The 23,776-nt window shown below is 46.4% G+C and overlaps 1 protein-coding gene across 1 annotated transcript in view; it reads left to right on the top strand.

Annotated features, from left to right (window-relative positions):
• The window catches only part of LOC144683601 (synaptotagmin-6-like), a 335,350-nt gene that overhangs the window by 180,556 nt on the left and 131,018 nt on the right, over positions 1 to 23,776 (top strand). The window lies entirely within an intron of this gene.

Below are 23,776 nucleotides of genomic sequence, written 5' to 3'. Positions count from 1 at the left end.
CCATTAGCATTGGCAAGGAGCTTGATTGTTTCAGGCCACTGTCCAGGCGCCTGAAAAATGGTCTCTATATTTCAGAGGTCACCAGACCCCAAAATTGGATCTTCTTACGCCTGTAAAACACTGGGGGGTGGAATCATTGGTGGCAGACGTCATGGTGGGTGAGGGGGGATAACTTGGTGTGAGGGGCAGAAATCGGTTTCACGCCGGTGTGAAATCAGTGCAGGGTTGTTTGATGGTGAAATGCGAATTCCGCTGGAGGCCGGTGTGAACCTGACTTGCATCTTGCTAATGAGATGCAAAATAAGGCCCAACCGCTATCGTTCCCCCCCATGCCAGATTTACCGTTAAGCTGGCGGGAAAACACGCCAGCCCTGGACACGCCTGGATGAGCGATATGTGCAGGAGTCAGGATGTACCTTTAGGGCCTTGCTCAGATCTCAGCCATCCAAGGAGAAGAAGATGCTGGAGCCCTAGAGCTACCAGACCCTGGAAGAACACGTGCATCACATGCGGGTGGATCCTCATGGACATGGCTCTGCCGCAAAGCAGCTCTCAGATGTGGGAGGTCTTCATTGATACTTCGCATCTGCTTTGGAACATCACGGTTTTGGCCATGGGGTGCTATGGATGATCGGCGAAGGCAGGGGAGAGGAAGATCTAGGCGAGAGTGGGAGAGGAAGGTGTCGGGGGGGTGAGATTGGGAGTGGGATGGGGGGATGAAGGTGTCGGGGTGGGGGGGTGAGGTTGGGGGGGGACAAAGGTCTCGGGCATGAGGTTGTGGGGGGGGAACAAAGGTGTCCGGGGGGGTGAGGTTGGGAGGGGGAGGAGGGAGTACGGGGGGAGGAGTGTGTAATGGGGGAGAATGCAGCAAGTGGGGAGGTAAGTGTAAGGGGCGGAGGAAGGTGTAAGGGAGAGAGTTTGGAGAGGGGAAGGTGTCCGGGGGAGGAGGGAGTTCATTGGAGGGAAGGTGCCAGGGAGGAGGAGGGAGTAAGGGTGGGTGTGGATGTCCAGGTGAATGTACAAGGGAGCATCTTTGGAGTCAATGACTGGTCCCTGTGAAGCAAAATGAGGATGGGTGTGGTAGGAGGGAATGGTGAGTGTGAAAGGGGGCAGAGGGAGTCGATAGGGTGAGAGGAAGAGGGTGCATTGGTAACGGTAAAACCATAGAAATGTTACATCACAGAAGGAGGCCATTTGGCCCATCTTGTCCATGCCAGCCCGAGGACACCCAGGTGCCCTTTCTAATCCCAACTTCCTGCACCCGGCCCATAGCCTTGCAGTTTACAGCACTTTAGGTGCAGATTCAGGTGCTTTTTAAAAGAGTTTAAAGTTTCTGCCTCTACCACCATCTTGGGCAGCGAATTCCAGACACCCAATACCCTCTGCATAAAAAAGTTCTTCCTCATGTGCCCCCTATACCTTCTGCCGCTTATCTTGAATCTATGTCCCCTGGTTCTAGAATTCTCCATCAAGAGAAACAATTTCATCCTGTCCACTCTATCTATTCCCCTCATAATTTTGTACACCTCAATCAAGTCATATCTCAGCCTTCTTTGTTCTAAGGAAAATAACCCCAACCTGCCCAATCTCTCCTCATAGCTACACTTTTCTAACCCTGGCAACATTCTTATAAACCTCCTCTGCACTCTCTCCAGAGCTATTACGTCCTTCCTGTAATGTGATGACCAGAACTGCACACAATACTCCAGTTGTGGCCTCACCAGTGTTTTATACAATTCCAACATTATATCCTTACTTTAATATTCTATACCTCTGCCAATGAAGGAAAGCATTCCATATGCCTTCTTTACAACCTTGTCTACTTGAACTGCTGCCTTCATGGACCTGTGTACTTGTACGCCAAGATCTCTCATTTCATCTACACCTCTTAGTACATTCCCATTTATTTTGTAATCCCTGTAACTGTTTGACCTCCCAAAATGTATAACCTCACTTCTCTATGTTAAAATCCATCTGCCACTTTACCGCCCACTCCACCAGCCCATCTATATCGTTTCGGAGATTATGGCTATCCTCTACACTATCCACTACTCGGCCAATCTTTGTGTCATCTGCAAATTTCCCAATCGTGGACCCCACGTTCACGTCCAAATCGTTAATGTATAACACAAACAGCAAGGGCCCCAACACCGAGCCCTGTGGAACACTGCTTGAGACAACTTTCCATTCGCAAGGGCATTCATCGACCATTACCCTTTGTTTCCTGTTACAAAGCCAACCTTTTATCCAGTTTGCCACATTACCCTGAATCCCATGAGCTTTTACTTTCCTGACCAATCTGCCATGTGGGAACTTGTCAAATGCCTTGCTAAAATCCATGTACACAACATCTACTACACTACCTTCATCAACCCTTCTTGTCACTTCCTCAAAGAATTCAATCAAATTTGTGAGGCAAGACCTTCCTTTAACAAATCCATGCTGACCATCCCTGACTAGTCCATGCCTCTCCACATGACAGTTAATCCTATCTCTCAGGATTGATTCTACTAATTTGCTCACCACCGATGTAAGACTAACTGGCCTATAATTGTTTGGCATTTCCTTTGATCCCTTTTTAAACAATGGAACTACATTTGCATTTCTCAAGTCCTCCGGTACCTCCCCTGTATCTAGTGAAGATTGGAAATTCATCCTCAGAGCATCTGCTATCTCCTCCCAGACTTCCTTCAGCAGCCTCGGAAACAATCCATCTGGCCCTGGTACTTATCAACTTTCAAGGATTTCAACCCTTCGAGCACTTCCTCTCTCTTTATGACTATCCCGTCCAATATCTCGCAGTGTTCCTCCTGGAGCACTATATCTCCATCCTCCCTTTCCTTTGTAAACACGGAGACAAAATATTCATTCAAAACCCTTCCCACAGCCTCTGCATCTACATACAAGTTTCCATCTTCATCTCTGATAGGTCCCACTTTTTCCTTAACTAACCTTTTAGCATTAATGTATTGGTAAAACATCTTTGGGTTATCTTTAATTTTACTTGCTAATCTTTTTTCATGCCCTCTCTTTGATTTCCTTATTTCCTTTTTTACTTCATCCCTGCACTTCCTATGTTCGTCTGGGCTATTTGCAGTGCTTAGTTCTTTATGCCTATCGTACACTTTCTTTTTCTGTTTGATCTTCCCCTGTATTCCTCTAGACAATCAGGGAGGTCTAGATTTGGCAGTACCACTCTTATTTTTGTAGAGGACATGTCTACTTTGTACAATTAGGATCACGCTTTTTAGTGCTTCCCACTGGTTTTCCACTGTTTTACCCTCCAGCAGTGCTGTCCAGTCCACCTCAGCCAAGTCCCTTCCCATTTCTGCAAAATTTGCCTTCCCCCAGTTCAAGACCTTTACTCCTGCCTTATCTCTGTCCTTTTCCATGGTAATGCTAAATCTAACTGAATTATGATCACTGTCCCCGATATGGTCGCCAACTGTCACTTCACCCACTTGCCCTTCTTCGTTGCCCAAGACTAAGTCTAGAATTGCATCTCCTCTCATTGGCTTTGTCACTAGAAGGGATGGCAAAGGTGGTTAGTGGGGACTTAGGCAGACACGAACTCTGGGTGTGGGAAGGAATAGGTCAGGGAGGTCAATATGGATGGGGATGGGATTCTCAGGGAAATAGGGAACTTGCACATTCACCTGGTCAGCCTGGAATGACAAGGGTTTGGGTTGTTAGGTGATGGTGGGGAGGTGGAAGGTGATGCTAGGGTGTCCACAGTGATGGGGGAAAGGACATGGGTGACTGGGGGAGGGGAAAGGATGTGGGGAGCTGATGAGACACTTGACCATGACCATGGTTTTCAAAATGGAAAGTGAGCAGAGCCTCATGTTGGACGTGCACAGGTGCTGCCTGGGAGTGTGATCAGTGGGTGGGTGGAGATACGGGTCAGCTCAGATGGACAACTGAAAGAGAACCCCAGGAGGCAGCATTGAAAATGTTTGGGACTGTAAGGTGAGTGTGTTAGCTGAAGACTAGGTGTGGGTGGAAGAGTGCTTGCATGAGGCTCCGAAAGGCTCTGCCACTCACACACACGTCTCCCTCCAGAATCACTCGTGGTCCAGCTGCGCGCAACTGAACTGCTGGTGGGCTGGGAGCTGCAGTGGGAGGATTCGCGAAGCCTGTCAATGAAGCTGAAAGACAACGTTACACATTATTCAGTGAAAGTGAATATATTTTCAGATTATAAAGTAACAAAATGTGTTCACACATACAACCATTTGTGATCAGAATTTCTTAACTTTTCAAGGACGACCACTTCTTTCAGTTGCTGCCTTGAAATCCACAGCAGGGGTGGAGACAGCCTGTGCAATGGTTGGCCCTGTTGCCTCTGGTGGCTTTGGCACATGTCCTCTGGATAGCTGAGGCCTTGAGGGTCCTGGATTGCTTTGGCTGTTCTCCTGTGGGCCAGCTGCTCCCTCTGCGGTGACGGAGGATGAGGTTGAGGGGGTCACAGGCAAAGGGGTCTCGGAGGGAGTGGACAGTCTCTGGGATTCCTGAGTAGGTGACCCAGGGGTGTCCAGCTGCCGCTCCTCCTCCTTTCAGGTGCATAAGGAACCCAGCCTGACTCCTTGAGGGGAAGGAGCACCTGGGGGGATGTCGCGGTGCCCCGTTTCCCTCTCGCGTTGCCGCTGCAGGAACTCACCCATGGCTACCGCAATGGAGCTTATCTCCATGTTCTGCCGGAACAGGGTCTCCATGGCCCCTGCCATCCTTCCCATGGAGACCTCCATAGGCAATATGTGGGCACCACTTCATCAGAGACCAGGCGGATGCACTCCTCCGACTTGAGCGCCACTCTATTGAGAGCTCCCAACAACTCTGCATGATGTTCCTACACCTTCTGCTGACTCTCCATGTTGAGTTGGAAGGCCAAATTGAGAGGCTTATCATCTGACTCGGACCTCACAGATGCCTCCCACCAGCTCAGCTACACCCTCCCCCTCCTGCTGCGGACACCTGTCCATGCAGTGACCACCAGATTGTGAACGTGAGCTTACTCTAGATCTAGGTCCCACCGAGGTGTGTGTCTCTGTGCTGGTGGAGGGTGTGGGTAAGCGCAGTGATGGGTCTTCCAGGCTGCTTATTTCCACCTCTTCAATGCTGGTGGTGAGGACCTGGATGGAGCTGAGGGACTGGCTGGTTGAGGGTGTCAGTCGCTTAGCAGAGCTTCCTGTGAACCAAAGTGGAAATCATTAGCGCATGGCAGAGCCATCAAAAGTAGGAGAGAGGGCACTCACACTTGCGTTGAGGGAGGAATGTTGCATGTGTTCCCCGCCGACCTCACCATCACCATAGGCACAGTCCATGTCCTCACCAGTCAGCACAATGGCACACTGCTCAAAGTGAGTGAGCAGCCTAATGTGGACTACTCGACCCCCCGGTCTAGGACCTCTCCGTGCTGTTGTGATCCAGCTTCTCCTACGTGAAAACAGATAGAGTGTGAGCAGCACATAGGGCACTGCGTGGAATGTTTGTGTGGTGAGTGGAGCCATGGACGGGATGAGGACGCGAGCTCGAGAGGATATGAGTCTGAGAAAGATGTGAGAGAGTGTGTTAGTGGTGTTGTCCGTTGAGGATGTGTGATGGGTTTGTGAGTGTGTGAGTTGAGAGTGATGAGATGATTGACTTAACCTGGCTGGACAGATGTGAGCATTCGTCCTCTTCCTGCACTGGATGGCTGACCTCCTCTGTGCTTCTCAGGCTGGATTGGTGACTCTGGTGGGCCTCCTGCAGCCAGAGCAGGGGTAGAGGACTTTGTGTCAGGCTGTCATTGCATCCAGCAGGTGCCCCAAAGAGGCATCTCTAAATTTGGGGGCTGCCATCATCTTTGCTTTCGGGGCCATCTGTTGCCTGGAGCAGCCCTGGTCTGAGGACATGAAGTAGCTTGTGCTTTAAATATGGCATCCAGAGCGAGGAAGCGCTGAGGTCACGGCATGGTGTTCAAATCAGAGCCAGTCCGCCAGCGACCCTTAGTGTTTCCTGTGGATGCATTATTAATGAGGAAAGACATGCCGGGAAGGAGATGATATGGTCCAAAACCTGCCATTGTGGCTGGCGGGTAAAATGCCTTTTTTCACGTCCGCTACCGCACTTAGTGCAAATCTGGGACAATTCTGCCCTAGGGCAATTAGATCTAACTTCTACCCCTATAGATCTCCATAAGTTAGCCCTTTCGTCTTGTTTAGTGTGTATTAAATATTAAGGCTCTTTCTTGCCTTATACCTTTTTGAACGATGAGCTGTTGAATCAGGAACTTTTTGAATGGGAGCAGGTTGAGTGAAGGAAGCTTTCCCCACCAACTTACCAGCAACATATATTTGATCAAATCCTTCCAAACAATGGCGGGGATTTTCCGGTCCACCATGACGGGACCCGCCCTGAGACATTCGCCGACCCAGCCAAAAGTCCATTGACTTTCAGTGGGACCGGATGATCCTGGCAGGGGGCGGGGCAGAAAATCCCACCCAATGCCTTTTTTGTATTGAATAGATATTAATAGTTGAATTGGGACTTCCTCAGTGTGTTGTTTCTAGCCCTGTCTCCGTGCTCTGATGATGTCTCCTCCTGTCACACTTGTGTAATATTAAATTATATAACCTGTAACAAAATAAACCTTGCAGAGCAAAATGTTCAGAGTTCCATAGTAGATTTATTTATATAAAAAAATTGACATTTCAATCAGAGAACCACTGCTGTTCACAGTTTCACTTCTGCATCATTCTACTTTGCAATCTGCATTTGAGTGCCAGTGACTGAAGGGACTACATGATGGAAAACTCAGCACTGGAAACGTATCTCTGGGAATTGTTTTTCTGTAGTGGGGCAAGTTATAATGCATGTAGTTGCATCGTACATACTGAAAGTGGGAGAAGTTGGAACATTTCTCTCCTTTTAGTTCTTGGTGCATTCATCTCACTAATTCTGAAATTTGCCAATGGTAACATTCATTTCCCAAAAGCTATTGGTCACCAGTAATAATATCTGCTTGTGTGCCTCAGTCTGAAATGCTGTTTGATAATACTCCTGTGAAGCACTTTGGAACATTATGATGCATTAAATGTGCTTATTAAATGCAAGTTGGTTGCCTCAGGGATTAATCTTTGGTGCTGGTATTAATGTAGCAAATGTGACCAATCTCAACTGGAACTGGCTTGCTTCACACTTCAGAAATGGTTCAACAGTCACATAATTGGTATGTGTAAGACCTGGCAATGTCAAACCAGGTCTTAGATTGTGCAATTGCAGGGTTACTATATCTCATTCACACCCAGGAGGAACTCTGTTCAAACTTGTGGATGTGTCCTAGAGGAGAGAGAGACCTTCTGCGCTCTGTGAGTATTAACACTGGAAAGGCCAGATGTCATCATGTCTAGCAGGCAATGACCAGCAATGTGAAACCCTGAACTACCTGTGCCATGGTTGAAGTCAGGAAGAAGGTCAACAACTAACAAATGTTCACAGTGAGCCATCGTTAATATACAGAAGAAGAAACAAGGATAGATAGAACTTGCCATCTATGGCTGGTTGTTTATAGTCCAAATGGCATATTGCCATCACAACATAAGGCAAATATGCCAACAGTTAAAAGGAATGTGCAAATGGGTAACAGCTTGTGCAGACCCCTCCCTACATATGTGAAACAGCATGGTTGTTAATATCAATACATAGAAGAGCAGTTCGTTAAAGGCAGGTGGCACTTTGAAATGCGGAGAGTATCCTATTTGATATATCAATGTTCATTAATGCACCATGCTTGAAATGGTATGAATGAATTAGTATACTCCTCAAGGATTTTGATACACTGGGAATTTACATCGCTGCCTGGATCTTGGCTTACCCTTACAGGTAAAACAGCTCTGTCAGTGCACCTTGCTTCATTGTTGGAAGACACTGAGGGGGATGGCTATTTGAGAAGAACCTGCTGTCTGCAGAGGGCCACCTGGTTTAACTTATTGGCCATACAGCTATGTGTAATGCTGCAACTGCACAACAACATTAAAACACAATATGTTGTCCACTGGGAACAGATGCTGCATTGGAAGCTCTGTGCATTGAAGTCTCAATATTCTGAATGGTTCATGGGTAGCAACTGTGCAGCCTGAATGACAGGGTAATGAAGAAAGATTCTCCAGTATGTGGGCAGCTGAGTGCCCACTATAGCATTCAATGATTGGCTGTGGTTCAGTGGGGACACCTCTCACCTCTGAGTCAGAAGGTTGTATGTCCAAGTCCCTCATCCAGGCCTTGGGCACAAAAAACAAGGTTGACAACCCAGTGCAGTACTGAGCGAGTGGAGCACAGATGGAGTTGCCGTTTCCAGGTCAAATGCTAAGTGGAGGCCTGGTCTGCCCTCTCAGGTAAAAGATCCCATGATATTATTTCTAAGACGATCAGGGCTGTTACCCTGCTAGCCTGGCCAATATTTATCCCTCAAATGATATCACAAAAACTGATTACAGTATCTGGTCATTATCACATTGCTGTTTGTGGCAGTTTGCAGTGAGCAAATTAGCGGCTGTGTTTCCTACATTACAACAGTGATTACACTTCCAAAGTACTTCATTGGCTAGAAAGCACTTTGGGACGTCTTGAGGTCATGCAGGCACTGTACAAATGCAATTGTTTATTTTTCATGAGAACTGAGTGTGTATCTCTCATGGATACCGACATTGCAGCCATTTGACATCTTAGGTGTCAAATATTGGAACCATGAGGGCCAGCTTTGAGTCCTGAGGAGCAAGACTGCTGCTGACACAGCAAGAGAGGTTGCAGCAGCTCATGCGGACATGTTATTCCATACTCCATGCTTCCCATGAGTTCATACTTCCCTGTAGACTGGGGTGGCCAAGTGCACAGAGCTTGATGCTTAGTTGCTGGGTTAGCAACAGTCTTGTGTGGCCACTGAGCCCAGTGGTATCAGTCGGCTGTTGGATGTGGGTCTGGGGTCTTGAGATGAATGGGGAGCTAATCCTGGTGTTTCAGGATGAATAAGAGCAGAGAAGCACCTAGTTTCCTAGAATTAGATAGGAAATGTTCAGAAACACCAGCAACTAGAGAGCAAAATAGATTAAAACACATAGGCTTGAGAAGGAACAATATAGTTAACATGTAAAAGTACAGTGTGCCACACGATCAAACAATTGACCTTTGACCTGCACTGAATTCCTTTTGAAGTGTTGTCAAGTATGGAAGCTGATTTTTATCTTATCAGCGTTGTTCTCAGAGAGTCAGTAGTGTTTGGAATTCTCTTCCCCAGTGATCAGTGGAATCTGAGTCATTGAATATATTCAAGGCTGAGGTAGACAGTCAAGAGTTATGAGGGGCAGGCAGGAAAGTGGAGTTAAGGCCACAATCAGAATGGCCATGATCTTATTGAATGGTGGAGCAGGCTCAAGGGGCTGAGTGGCCTACTCCTGCTCCTATTTCTTATGTTCTGAGGCAATTAATGAATCAGCTGAATTTTTATGACAACCAGTTTTCATGTCTGCTACAGATTTAATCAATTCAGTTTCACATAGCTTGCACATGATAAAATTTGCATTCTGAGTTGCTAACTCAGTGTAATAATCACTATACAACACGCTTAGCTAATGTTAGTGGTTCACTACTGGACAAAACAATTCTAGGACACTGCTATGCAAAGAGCAAAGAGCCTCCTAGTATTCTCGGCAACACTTGCAATCAACTCCAGCAGAAGCAGATTAACCAGTCATTCAACTTAGTTGCTGTTTACTGGTTTGTGAATTGGCAGCTGTGTCTGCTGAGGGAGCAGTGGTGACCAAAGTTGAAACCAAATCAATTGCAAGATTAGAAAATGAGGTCTACGATACGATATGCAGCCCCTTTGATTGTAGCTTCCCTGCTGGAAGCATGGGATTGCTTTGTAAAATGAATTGCTTCAGAGCTACATAAAAGAATAGGCATCTACATTCCGCACCAGATCTAGCCTTGTCCCACCCCTTGTTGGCCATGTGGGAAATTCCAGCACTTTGGACATGGGGCCTAAATTAACCGCACCCATTAGCGGCAGTAGTATTATGTACCATTGTAAATGAGGGAAATACGTCATTTGAGGCCTATGATATCCAGAGGGCCATTGTTGCTGGGCTGTGGGGGAAAATACAATTCATTGCTCTACCTGTCATCAGCAGAAGATGCCAGGATGAGATTCTTCTTCTGCAAGGTTCCTGAGTCCTGTGGCATGCTAACACTTTGCAAAGAGCTGCAGTAAGATTCCTTTCCTCACTCTCAAGCAGACACCCCGATTACAGCAGAAATTGTGTGGGTGTCCACCCAAGATGTATGAAATAGGTTCAGGGTCCTCCACAGTGAGTGTGTGGAAGTTCCACTCACTCCCATCCAGGTCCCAGGAGAGTGGGGTGCACATGGTGCTAATCACCAGGGGCCTGTGCTCTAGGGGGGCCAGGCTCAGTGGCCAATTAACCTGTCAATCTCGACAGTCAGTGTCCAAAGCAGCCAGTCTGGTGTGTAGACCATCTCAATTCACAAGCTACTCAATCAATGATTGTGGTTGTTCTGAACAGCAACAATCATTGGCCGAGTAGGATGCACCAGATTCCCCAGGCCCTCCTTTCTTGCTTACCCCTCTTGTCAGGATTTGTGTGAGGGACTGTTTTGTTTCTGTTCTGCTCTAGCCTTCCTCAATTTAGACGTGGCTGGAGGCTGCTGGCATGCAAGATAAGGTAAAACACCTAGTGCCTCATCTTTTCCCCAGAAGGCCCCCCCTGACATCCTCCCTCTCAAGGGTGTGGCGTGGCCTCTTCCCCAGCCCCTTCCCCAGCTTCCTGCCCAATCTCCCCCCTCGCGCTGGTGTGTGGCCCGCCCTGGAGATGCATCTTACTGCATTCCCAAGGTGAATACAAGTGACCAGGGAGAAGCAGATATTCTCCACTGTACTCAGGCCAACACTCAGGCTTTGCAAAGCCCAAACCTAGCAACAAAATGATGAATTAGACTGTAACTCATACTGAAAGCTGTTAACTTGACAACTTTGCAAGTAAGTTAACCTTAAATTGCCTTGTCGAGTACACTTTAATCTTGGACGTTGAATGGAGTCCTGTAGTAAGTAGTTGATGTCAAGTTATTGTGAAACATTAAACCTGTAGTGATTTAAACTCTATCGGTTAATCTCTATCAAGTATTTAATGTATTTGTCCAGGCCCTCCCCGACCCGATGTCGTCCTGCTTCATGATGTGGCTCTGGTTCTACTTTGCCTGGCAATTGCTTTGTAACATGCCTTTCATAATCTCACAAACATGCTTCTCTCAGGAGTCTCAGCTACAGTGAAGTGCTTTTGCAGCCAATATATGGAATTCTGACAGCCAGTTTGCATTCACAAACAGAAAGGACCAGACGCTGGGACTGGGGGCAAAATTGGGTTATTGGGTGCTAGAGAGGCACCTTAAAGTTCCAAAATGGGGTTTGCTGTACATGCACACATTTCTGATACAAAGTGCGTCAGCCGGCACCTGGATGTCATATCGATGAGAAGCTAGTGGTCTAATATTTCCCAGAAATACGCAGAGTAGGCAGATCATGACATCAATCAGCATTGATCTAATGCCAGTGCTGCCATTTTAGAGCAACAGGCTTTAACCTGCATCCTCTCTTAACCTCGCACAGCTGAACATGTATTCAACATGCATGATTGAGGGGGAGAGTTAGAGGTGAGGAGGGAGGGATAAGTGGCCCAGGAACAGGAGGAGCACCAGGGCCCATGGTTTCTCTCACTAGCCTTGCCCCTCCCAAGCCCTCCAAGCATTTCAACAACAAAAGGTCTCAAGTGAGAAAAAGCTATTCAGTCTATCAAGTCTATTCCATCCAGATTCTACATATGACTTTTTAAATTAATTCTCAGGACACGGGCACTGTTACCAAGGCTGACATTTAGTGTACATCACTGGGAGGCTTGTGGTAAGCCTTCCTCTAGAAGTGCTGAGTCCACATGGTGAAGGTAATTCCATGGTGCTGTTAGAAAGGCAGTTGCAGGATCTGACCCAGTGACAATGAGGGAACTGCTATATATATATAATATATATATAAATGGAATGACATATGACTTGTAAGTGATTTACTGTCTCATGGACTTTCCTCCAACCATGCGTTAGCCACTTACTTTATTAAGTTCCTTCTCATAACTCCATACCCCTTCCAAAAACTAATTAACAAATGCTATGAATATATCTATAACTTGCCATCCAGCTCTCAACTGATACCAGTAACCCACAAAAAGTAATGAAAGTCAACCAGGGAGATGGCAGCAATGTCACTGGACTAATAATCCTGGGACCTAGGTTCAAATCAGGTTTAAATTCAGTTTAAAAGATCTGGAATTGAAAAGCTAATCTCAGTAGTCTTGAAAAGCATTGATTGTTGTAAAAACCCATCTGGGTCACGAATGCCTCTTTATGGAAGGAAATCTGCCCATCCTTGCCCGGTCTGGCCTACAGGTGACTCCAGACCCACAGAAATGTGGTTGATTGTTAACTGCCCTTTGAAATGGCCTAGCAAGCCACTCAGTTCAAGTGCAATTAGGGTGAAATTAAGCAATTAATTAATTAGGCAACAAATGCTGGTCTTGCCCAGTGACACCCACATTCCATGAAAGGGTAAAGGAAAATAAGTGAAAATTCATCCACTGTTCGCAAGTTAACAACCAACCTTTTAAATTATTTAACTGCCAACCTCTCCTTGCCTTAATTCCATGAGGGAAAAAAGAAATAGAAATAGGAAAAATATATAATTTTTAAGTTTGTTGAATTGCAGTTATATGCTTCTATCTTTTTTAATCTCCTAAAATGATTTACTGTTGGGCTGCAGATTTCAAACTTGATGAGCTACAATGCAGTTGAAGTTCACCAGATACATTTTAACTCCAAGCTTGTATCTGGAGAGCAATCCTACACCTTCTGTCAAATGGCATCAGTGATGAAAGCTATTGATTAAATGATATGGAACTAATGACATTGAAACTAATCCATGAAAATTATGAATAAATATGAAAATAGTCAGTGAACTGCAAAACAGGCTGGTCAGCATTGGGAGAGAAATGAAACTTTCATTCATGTTGCGATGAGTCAGCAAAATAAAATCAATTGTAAACGTCCTTTAACTCCTCATCACTTTAATACTGTACAACTTCAAATAAATTTAAGTAAGACAAAAATTTTGAAATTCCAACAACCAGTTAGAAAAGGATTGCATTGAACAGCAAAGATTTGCCAATCGTTCATCTCTCTTGAGTCTGTGGTAACATCGAAGATGCTGGAAATGACCAAATGGCAAAATTTTTCTCACCAAAACAAACTAGAATTCAGATAACAAGGAAGATTTTGAGATTTTATGAAGCAATGGTTTCCATTTAGCACAAGTGGTTTATGAAGGACTGCCCACAAACTAAGCCAAAGTTACAATCTCCAAGTTCCTGTTTTCAGCTGTGCCTCCCCAAGCTGTGAAGATCCAATAGGCCATCATCTTGAATTTTCCCCACTCACTCCTCTCAGCAATTGATTCAAAATGGCACTGGCATCAGAGGCATCAGGGTTATACTCCAGAAAGCCAGGTAGTAAAAGAAAAAAACAGAGCCAACCTTTACACTTTTATGAGCATTTATTTACAGAGATATGCAATACAAATGTGTATTTCCTATCCCAGCAACCACAGTTTCAGTCTATTTACAATTTACAGTTGCACAAGTGAATCCCCAGTTAATGCATATTATTAAACAAAATTAATATACAACTAACAACAGCAAGGCACCCTCCACCTTCTTGGCTGCTTTGATATTGGATACAATGTCGTACAGGTAAATTCAATTGAGGGACATGCTGCTGGAATTGATTAATTTGTTTTATTGTTTGTTCATGGGATGTAGGCGTCACTGGCTAAACCAGCATTTACTGCCCATCCCTAATTGCCTTTGAGCTACCTTCTTGAACCATTGTAGTCCATGTGGTGTAGGTACACCCGCAGTGCTGTTAAAGAGGAAGATCCAGGATTTTGACCCAGAGACAGTGAAGGAATGGCAATATATTTTCTAGTCAGGATGGTGAATGGCTTGGAGGGGAACTTCCAGGCGGTGGTGTTTCCATCTGTCTGTTGCCCTGGTCATTCTAGATGGTGGTGGTTGTGGGTTTAAAAGATGCTGTCTAGGAGCCTTAGTGAGTTCCTGCAGTGCATCTTGTAAATTCACTGCAGGAACTCACTGCTGCCACTGTGCATTGGTGGTAGAGGGAGTAAATGTTTGTGGATGGGGTGGCAATCAAGCAGGCTGCTTTGTCCTGGATGGTGTCAAGCTTCTTGAGTGCTGTTGGAGCTACACTCGTCCAAGCAATTGGAGAGTATTCAGTCACCCCCGTGACCTGTGCCTCGTAGATGGTGGACAGGCTTTGGGGAGTCAGGAGGTGAGTTACCCCTCTGCAGGATTCCTAGACTCTAACCTGCTCTTGTAGCCACAGTATTTATACGGCCAGTCCAGTTCAGCTTCTGGTCAATGGTAACCCCTAGGATGTTGAAAGTGGGGGATTCAGCGATGGTAATGCCATTGAATGTCAAGGGGCAATGGTTAATTCTCTCTTGTTGGAGATGGTCATTATCTGGCACTTGTGTGGTGCAAATGTTACTTGACACTTGTCAGTCCAAGCCTTGATATTGTCCAGGTCTTGTTGCATTTGGACATGGACTGCTTCAGTATCTGAGGAGTCGTGAATGTTGCTGAACGGTGTGCAAACATCAGCAAACATCCCCACTTCTGACCTTATGATGGAAGGAAGGTCATTGATGAAGCAGCTGAAGATGGTTGGCCTAGGCACTAACCTGAGGAACTCCTGCAGTGATGTCCTGGAACTGAGATGATTCACCTCCAACAACCACAACCATCTTCCTTTGTGCTAGGTATGACTCCAACCAGTGGAGAGTTTTCCCCTTGATTCCCATTGACTCCAGTTTTGCTAGGGCTGCTTGATGCCACATTCGGTCAAATGCTGCCTTGATATTAAGGAAAATCACACTCACTTTACCTCTGGAACTCAGTTCTTTTGTCCATGTTTGAACCAAGGCTGCAATGAAGTCAGGAGCTGAGTGGCCCTGGTGGAACCCAAACTGGACGTCAGTGAGCAGGTTATTGCTAAGCAAGTGCCACTTGAAAGCACTGTTGATGGCCCATTCCATTACATCACTGATGAGTAGACAAGAGTAGACTGATGAAGCGGTAATTGGCTGGGTCGGATTTGTCCTACTTTTTGTGTACAGGACATAACTGGGCAAGATGAAGAGCTTTTGATCCTAATGAGTTTGGGAAGTTTGAGGAGTAATTACTGCTGTGGAGAATAACTGCTGTAGTAATTTATTTTGTTGCCATTTTGCCTGCAATTGCTTTGCCTGCTGAATGTGGACATATCAGCAGAATATGGTCATCCAGGATTGCAGTGCATTCCACAGATTCCGATATTCTGCAGTCATGGCTCCAATCTTATTTATTTAATTAGTCAATTAGTTTAATAATTTACACAGACAAGGTAATAAGAAGTTGCAATCACCTAGCTTAGAGACAAGGAAGGAAAGTCACCAATCACTGGAGACTTCAAAAAAGTAGAATAAGGAGCAACTCTTGGCCCCACTGCACCAAATTCCCACCTGAACTAAATTCCCAACTCCTCACTTAACCTACGTCTCGCTCAGGTGTATTCTTACATCCACTGGCCCCTTTCTGCATGTGTGTTTTAAATCTCTGCTTATATAGAGTCTCTGATGACTCACTAGCCAGCTCAACTTCCTGCTACAGTAATTAACTACTATTGAGGGCAAGACTTTCAGCTGATTGACAGGTAACTGCCACTTCAGGCAGCTCCCTGTTTGACTAGGTATTCAACTAACAATGTTTGAAAGCATAAACCTAACTCTTAATCTAAAGTTAAAGTTAAGAAATGCTTACCAGAAATTCCCAACTGAACAAAATTCCCAACTCCTCACTCAATTAACGACCCACTCAGGCATAGTCTGGTGTCTACATGGCCCTTTCTCATTCAGACACCTCAGATAACGGGAGGAAAAAAACACTCCTATGCTGCAAAGTGTATGGATCTAATCAAAAAGGCTAATGAAATTTTAGCCTTTATCTCAAGAAGCTTAGAAGTCAAAAATTAGGAAATTATACTACAGTTGTACAGAGCCTTGATCAGACCTCATCTGGGACACTGCATTCAGTTTTGATCACCAAATCTTAATAAAAATATATTGGCCTTGGAGGGGGAACAGCTTAGCTTCACCAAAATGATACCAGGGCTTAAAGGGTTAATTTATGAGGACAGGCTACATGGCTTGTATTCCCTTAAATTTAGAAGATTCAAGGGAGTTTCAAAGGATTAAGGGATTCCGAAGAGGAACAGTTTCCTCTGGTGAGGGAATCCAGAACAAAGGGCATCATCTTAAAAGTAGAGCTTGGCCATTTAAGAGTGAAATTAGGAAGCACATTTTCACACAAGGTGTAGTGGAACTCTGGGACTTCCTTGCCCAAAAGGCTTTGGATACTAGGCCAATAAAAATTGTCAAGACTGAGTGATAGATTTTTGTTAGAATATATGCACCTAGCAATTAGATCCTCTTTCTTCCATGACAATGACACACAATGGTATGCCCATTTCCCATAGGAAATGTCACACATGCTCAAGAAGGATCCACTGCAGGTAGTTGTGGGGGTGGGGAATCAAATTCTGCCAATATGTTCATATTCAAAGTGGGATCTGTGCTGCTGGGACAGTCTACACTCGAACCTTGCTGGGGCCAGTATTCTAGCGACTGGGGACATAGAGAGGGCTTTAAACTAATTCAAGGGGAGAAGAGATCATGTAGGGGAAGATTGAGTTAATTTAGAGGTAAATACAAGGTGGTAGATCAAGGTAGCAATAAAGGTAATGATAATCAGAGTATGGCAGGAAGGGATAGTGATTGCAAACTTAAGAGTGTGCCAGCAGATAGGGCCAGAGTTTACAAAAACAGTAAAAATAAACTGAATTAAGGGTGCTGTATCTCAATGCCCACAGCATTCGCAATAAAACAGTTGAATTGTCAGCTCACATGGAAATTCATATGTATGACCTGATAGCCTTTACAGAGATGTGGCTGAAAGGAAACCAGAGCTGGGATCTGAATATCCAAGGGCATGTAACATTCAGAAAGGACAGGATGCTGGGAAAAGGTGGTGGGGTAGCTCTGTAATTAAAGAGGGCATTAGTACTGAAGTGAGAGATGACCTTAGTTCTAAAGATCAAGATGTAGAATCAGTTTGGGTGGAACTAAGAAACAGCAAGAGGCAGAAAACATTGGTGGGAGTTGTTTATAGGCCACGAAACAGCAATGGTAAATTTAAATCACAGTGTAAATGAGGAAATTAGAGGTGCGTGTAACAAAGCTAAGACAGTAATCATGGAGGACTTCAATCTACATACAGACTGGGTAAACCTAATTTGTACTAATGTTGTGGTGGGTACATTTTTGGAATGTATACAAGATGGTTTTCCAGAGCAGTATGTTGAGGAACCAACTAGGGAACAGTCTATTTTAGACCTAGTATTGTGAAATGAAAAGGGTTAATTAATAATCCTGTTGTAAAGGAGCCTTTAGGAAAGAGGAACCATAATATGACAGAATTTTACATTAAGTTTGAAAGTGATGTAATTCAATCAAAGACCAGGATCTTAAATCTAAACAAAGGAAACTGTGAAGGTATGGGGGGCAAATTGGCTGTGGTAGTTTGGGAAACTGTGTTAAAAGTTATGACAGTGGGCAGGCAATGGTTAACATTTAACAACAAAAATACATTCCTTTAATGCACAAAAACCCAGCAAGGAAAGTGTTCCAACTGTGGCTAATGAAAGAATTCAAGGATTGCATTAGGTCAAGGGAAGAGGCGTATAAAGTTGACAAAAAAAATGGTAAACCCGTGAATTTGAAACATTTTAGAATTCTGCAAAGGAGAGGCCAAGAAAAAGATGAAGAAAGGGAAAATAGAATATGAGAGTAAACTAGTGAGAAACATAAAAACAGAGTGTAAAAGCTTGTATAGGTATGTATAAAGGAAAAGATTAGCAAAAACAAATGTGGGTTCATCACAAGCAGAGTCAGGAGAATTCCTCATGGGTAATAAGGAAATGGCAGAGAAACTAAACAAATATTTTGGGTGGAATTTTCCATGCCCACTGGCATTGGGTGCATTCAGCATCGTGAGTGGACAATATGGCGAGAAGGCCAAAAATCAGTTTCACAACGTCATGAAACCTTAGTTTGCAATCTTCCACTCAGCCTGTCAGTAACGGGCCACATTTCCCGCCGTCAGACATTGGGAACCTCATTGTAATATATCTGCATATTCATTATAAGGCCAGCCCGCTGGAATCATCTCCCAGTGGTGGATCATCCGCCCACATCAGCGTGATTGCACACCGACATGTTTCACAACAGTAGATATAAGGCGTGCACTTGGCGGGCTACACTTTGAGGGGAACTCAGAGGTGAGTACACAGTAACGTTGTGCAGCGTTCAAGAGGATCACTTGTTGGACTTTAAAGTTGAGGCAACTTGGGGGTGTTGGCAAGGGCTGCCCTGTGGTTGAAGGTAGTGCGCAAGTACGTGCAGGATGGGGTGGAGGGAAGCAGCCACGCATCAGGGAAACCTTGTAGAAACTGACCATTCCTCTGCAGCTGAGGCGGTTCCAGAGCAGCCAAATTGCACATGCTCACGCCGCCAAAGAGCCACAGTGAGCCGTTGCTGGTCAGTGCCTTGCTAGACCCAGGGTCTATAGATGCCACCTTTCACTCCTCCAGATGACTGAGAGCCAGTGCCACCGAAGACTGTGCAAGTCCAGGGAACTGGTCAAACACACCTACCAGCTACTGCAGGATTTGGAGCCAGGGGGACGTGGAGGGCATCCACTGCCCGTGGCCACGAAAGTGACTGCAGCGCTCAATTTTGACTTTAGTGGCTCCTTTCAGGGCTCTACAGGTGACCTCTGAGAAATATCACAAGCCTCCACCCACAAATGCATTCATGAGGTCATGGATGGCATCTTCCTGAGGGCACACAACTTTGTGCATTTCGCCCAGGACCATGAAAGCCAGGATGCAAGAGGGATTGGATTTGCATGGATCTCAGGTCTCCCACAGGTGCAGGGTGCATCAACTGCACTCAGATCTCCGTCGCAACAGAGGGTCAATTATGTCAACCGCAAGGGCTTCCATTCGCTGAATGTGCAGCTGGTGTGCGACCACCACAAACGCCTCCTGCAGGTCTGCACACGGTTTCCAGGGAGTGTCCACGATTCCTACATTCTCAGTCAGTCACAGATCCCTGACGTCTTCCAGGGTCCACAGAGGCTGCAGGGTTGGCTCCTCAGGGACAAGGACTTCCCGCAGTGGATGTGGCTGATATACCCATGCGGCGGCCTCAGACTGCAGCAGGGAGAAGGTATAATGAGGCTCATGCAACAGCTCACAACTTGGTGGAGAAGACCATTAGAATGCTGAAAATGAGATTCCGGTGCCTGGACTGGTCTGGTGGAGCCCTGCAATACAGTCCGCAGAGGGTGTCACGCATCGTCTTTGCCTGCTGCACCCTTTACAAACTGGTACTGCAACGGGGAGAGGAGGTGGCTGAGGAGGAGATGAAGGAGCTGGAGGTCTCCTTTGATGAGGAGGATGTTGACAGGGATGAGGGTGAGGAGGCCTTTGAAGGCAACAATGATGGGGATGAGGCCCTCACACTGACCAGATGAGTTAGGCATGCTCGGGAGGCCCTCATAGGGGCTAGATTTGTGAAGGATGATGACGCCATGCAGCGAGGAGACACCATGGATCCTCACATTGCATCTGTGAACGTTTGACTCCAGTCTGGCTTCTGGCAGTGCACATACCCTCTGAGATAATGCTCCTGTCATGGAGACGCATTGAAGGACCTAACATCGCTCGATTGCAGGAGGATGATGATGGCATGCGGTGAGGACACTCTAGATCTTCACATAGCCTCTGAGAATGTCTGACTCCTGTCTGGCCGAGGGCAGCTCACTTGCGCTCTGTGATCAGGGTCATATCATGGAGATGCAGCCATGAAGCTTTAAAAGCACCTGACCCTTTGTCCGCCTTCAGCACCTGACCCCTTCAGGAGCACAGCGTCACTGGTCACAGATGTTGATGAGATGGGGGCCAGCCCCACCTTAAAGGTGCTGAGAGCACACAGAGAGAAACACGAAACTCTGTGACGCCTGCCCACTACATTCTGGCAGCAATGACCAGTACTGTCGAGGTGCAGACATCAGTAAAGTGTCCAGGGAGTGTGAGGCTGGACCATCACTTTGGTCTGAAGGCTTCACAAAGCATAGGGAAGAGGCCCTGGACTGAGATACCTGCCTTTACCTTGTACAGAAAGGTTTCACATCTGAGTGACACGAACACTGCTCATCAGAACAAGGAGCCATAGGCAGGGAGACATACTTGGGAGTTTATTGACAATAGTGAAAAGTGATTAACACCTATGCCCAGGTTGTGCGACTACATCTTCTTAACCTTCCTAACCCTACCGTAGCGTCTTAGTGCTCCCTGGCCATCCACAGTGGAGGCAGCCTGCTGACTGCTACGCCCTATGCCTGTCCTTGGCGGGCATCCTCTGGAGGGCCCAGACCTGGATGGCCCCAGCCTGCTTTTGGGGTCCTGCTATGTGGCAGTGGCATCCGCCTTGTGCTATGGAGTTGGAGCTGCTGGGGTCACAAGAAGAGGGGATTCAAGTGGGCCGGACACTCCCGGAGTCACCTGGATGGATGGCCCTGGGCCGTGCACCTACTAATCCTCCTCTCTCTGGGTGCCTGGCTGATTCCTTGAGGAGAAGGGGTAGCTGGAGTGAGATCGAGCTGCCCTGCACCCCTCTCACGTACATACTTTTAGAGGCCAACTATCGCATTGGCGATGGAGCTCAGCCCGCACAACAGCGCAAAAACAATATCCTGGACCAAGGTCTCTATGGCAGGCGCCATCCTACCAGTATGACCTTGGTGCATTGGCATGCCGGTGCTATCACATCAGCCTGAAGGCAGACGAACTCCTCCATCGTGTCTTGCAATCTGAGGAGTGCAGCGGCCATCCCTTCCATGTTCCCGAGCTTGCCTTTGCAGCTCCAGCAACTGAGACTGACTGAGTCCAGGGCCCGTCATCTGACTCGGACTCAGCAAATTTCTGGCCTCCAGCAGTCCTCCGAGTGCCGGACACCTGGAAAGTTCCTGCTGCCACCTGCTGTGGATCAGACAGTGCGATGTGCTCACCAGATTGTGACCCCGAGGCTACTCTAAAGCTAGGTCCCACTGAGGAGTATGTCTCTGCACTGGTGGAGGATGTGGGTGAGCTCTGTGATGGGACTTCAGGGAGGGTGCCTTCAGATTCCTCTTCAGAGGTTTCTTCAGGGCTTGATTGGAGTCCCTGGGTCATGGACTCTGTCGGCTGTTTCCCAGATGTGCCTGCGAAAGCAGGGAGAGATAATTAGTGCATGGCAGTGGCCTGTGAAACAGGACACATCACTCATGGCATGGTTGTTTGAAGGTTTCTGCACTGCTGGATCCTCACTTGGTAGAGCATCGCCGACCTCACCATCAGCACAGGACCAGCCCAGATCCTCGTCGGCCAGCTGGATGGCTTTATTTTCAAAATACGTGAGGACCTTGATCTCAGGTATTCCTCCAATGGTCTGTGACCTCTCCCTGTTGTTGTGTCCTGCATGAATAGAGATAGAGAGGGTGTAAATAGGATGCCTGCCGAGCTGGATGATAAGTATGCCTGGCATGTGTGGATGGTGAGTGGTCCCCTGGATGGGATACAGACAATGAAGGTGAGGATAATGAAGGTGCTGGCCCTCCTGAGGCAAGAGCGGGGGTAGAGGACATCATGGCGGGCCCCCAGGGCCTCCAAAAGGCGCTTGAGGGACATGTCATTAAACCTGGGGGCTGGAGTCTTTTTGCCTTTCAGAGCCATCTCTGTCGTGCAGCAGTCATAAACTGGAAGCACTGGGAGGTGTGTGCACAGCTGCACTTTAAATATGGAACCCGGCGTAATGAAACAGCGAGGTGATGGTGTGCCGGGTGAATGAGAGCCTGCCCACCATCGAAACGACGTGGTTCATGGGAATACATAATTAATGCGGGGGGATTGTGACGATACGGCGTGAGAAACCGCCATCGTGGCCAATGGGTAGAATGTTGTATTCCCATCCCCCCCAACCCACTACCACACTTAACACAAATCTGGAATTATTCTACCCTTTGTGTCTGTCTTCACAGAGACAAATACTAAAAACCTCCCAGGAATAATTGAGAATCAATGGGCTAGTGTAAACTAGGAACTGCAAGATATTAATATTAGTTTAAAAAAAAAGTCATTCTAAAGAAATAATCGGGACTTAAAGTAACTAAATTCCCTGGACCTGATGAGCTACGTCCCAGAGCGTTGAAAGAGGCGGCTGCAGAGATAGTAGATGCATTGGTGGTCATCTTTCATAATTCTGTAGACTCTGGAATGGTTCCTGCAGATTGGAAGGTGGCAAATATAACCCTGCTATTTAAGAAAGGAGGGAGAGATAAAACATAGAACTATGGACCTGTTAGCCTGACATCAGTAGTAGGGAAAATACTAGCATCTATAATAAAGGATGTGATAACAGGGCACTTAGAAAATAATGGTAGGATTGGGCAGAGTCAACATGAATTTATGAAAAGGAAATCACGTTTAACAAACCCTTTGGAGTTTTTTGAGGACGCACCTAACAGAATAGATAAGGGGAAATGTGGTATTTTTAGATTTCCTGAAAGCTTTTGAATTAGAGCACGTGGGTTTCAGGGGAATATTCTGGTATGGATTGAGAACTGGTCAACAGACATGAAACAGAGAGTAGGAATAAATAGGTCATTTTTAGGTTGGCAGGCTGTGACTAATGGGGTACTGTGAGGGTCAATGCTTGGGCCCCAGCTATTCACAATCTATATCAATGATTCGGATGTCGGGATTTAAAGGTAATATTTCCAAGTTTGCAGATGACACAAAACACGGTGGAAGTGTGCATTGTGAGGAGGATGCAAAGACGCTTCAGGGAGATTTGGAGAGGCTAATTGAGTGGGCAAAAAATTGGCAGGTGCAATACAATGCAGAGAAATGTGAGGTTATCCACTTTGGTAGGAAAAACAGAAATACTGGGCGGAATCATCCCAGATTGGCACTAAGTGCGGTAGTGGGTGTAAAAAATGCAATGACAGGTTTTCACATTGTATCATCACCTTCCAGCCTCATAAATTATGTAGTCACGGGAAACACGCTGGATCGCTGGCAGCAGGCCTCAAATTGGGCCGCCAGGCCATTACCTTGCTGCTTCCTCACACCAGGCTCCATACTTAAAATGCAGCCATGGGCTGCATTGCAGCACAGGAATGCTCCACTGAAGACAAAAGCCAAGAAGATTGCAGACCCTGATTCAGTGATGCAACCCAGGGGCACCTCCTGGATGCTGTGGAGGCCCGTCATGAGGTCTTTTACACCCACCCTGGCTGCAGGGGGCCCATCAGTCGCACCACTCTGGCTTGGGAGGTGGTCGGTGGCAATGCTACCCACAAGAGACTGGCCATCCAGTGCAGAAAACGGATGAATTATCCCATCCTTCCCATCACCGTAAGTCAACCATCTCATCACTCTCAACTCACCTACTCACAAGCCCATC

The sequence above is a fragment of the Cetorhinus maximus genome, chromosome 8 (genome assembly GCF_964194155.1).
Source record: "Cetorhinus maximus chromosome 8, sCetMax3.hap1.1, whole genome shotgun sequence".
Classification (NCBI taxonomy): Eukaryota; Metazoa; Chordata; class Chondrichthyes; order Lamniformes; family Cetorhinidae; genus Cetorhinus; species Cetorhinus maximus.
This window is presented reverse-complemented; position numbering and strand designations above follow the sequence as displayed.